Source organism: Penaeus monodon, chromosome 15 (assembly GCF_015228065.2).
Source record: "Penaeus monodon isolate SGIC_2016 chromosome 15, NSTDA_Pmon_1, whole genome shotgun sequence".
Lineage (NCBI taxonomy): Eukaryota > Metazoa > Arthropoda > Malacostraca > Decapoda > Penaeidae > Penaeus > Penaeus monodon.
In genome coordinates this window covers 17,343,679-17,344,836 of record NC_051400.1, presented here as the reverse complement: position 1 = coordinate 17,344,836, position 1,158 = coordinate 17,343,679, and positions in this window count along the sequence as shown.

The window sequence follows — 1,158 nt, the reverse complement described above, 5'->3', positions numbered from 1 at the left end:
GCAAGAGAACCTCCCCCTCACTCCCTCCCCTCCTTAGAGACCCTCCCCTCCTCCTTAGTTACCCCCCTCCCCCAGCCGCTGTCTATGCTGGCTTGATAACACCCGGCGCCTTCGTGTTCGTATATGGTAGTCTTTATGATGATTTAAAGTCATCTGAACGCTCTTGAATAACTGAATATTCGAAAATTTATTGCCGATTGCGACTGCAGAAAAAGAGAATAGAGCGGTAGGGGGGAGGGTGGGAGAGGGGTGGAAGAGGGAAGTTGAGAGTGTAGAGTTTTTTTTCTCTCTCTCTCGATTTCTGTTGATTTTAAGTGTTTTGTTATGATAGGCCTCGAGAAAATTTAAGAGGTCATCCTAATAAGGTAGACCTCCCGAAAATGTTTGTTTGATTCTGTAATCATCGGTGCGCATTTTCTCGGTCGTAAGAAATGTTTTCGGGGGGATTTAACCTGTGCATGGCGGGCGCGTTAAAATCTACGGGGCGTGCCCATACTGTTTTCTTGGCTCGCAGTGGTGTTCGAGCGCTGTAATTTATCAGACTACAAACTACAAACAAAGTTGCGGCATAACTGGGACATTGTAGCTACTGAATAGATTGGTAGCCCCTCCGACCGTGGCTACAAAAAGATTAGTGGAGATAAAAACTAATGGATGGATTTTCCTTGTCAAAAATTAGGCTCTTCAGCTTATCAGCTGCATTTTTTCCTTGGTCTGTTGGTTAGAGACAATTTATTTTGTATTATTTATAGGGGGATTGGGCATCGCATTATTACTAGGATGTATAAAAATAACAAAGGAAGCAGGTTATAATATCAGGAAAATGCGCTCCCAGAATCTCGGTGAGGTTACGTAACGATCGACAAAATATTAATGATTCTCCAGTGCCTGGAATTTTAATCAGTATGTTAACGAAGAGTTCGTATATGGCTTGGGAAATGTAGAACTGGACCGTGCGTTACGGCAATACCGGAACAGGTCAGTGTGAAAATAAAGAAGTAAAATAAACGGCGAGTATTAACACATATCAATTTTAGTGAGCTTTCAGTCGCAGGGTTGATGCTCGGTCACGCTTCCTAATAAGAGTGATCTTGTTCTTTTATAATTCAATAAAATCATCAGGCTGTCTTGTAGGTCGTACAACGTTAATTAAACTTG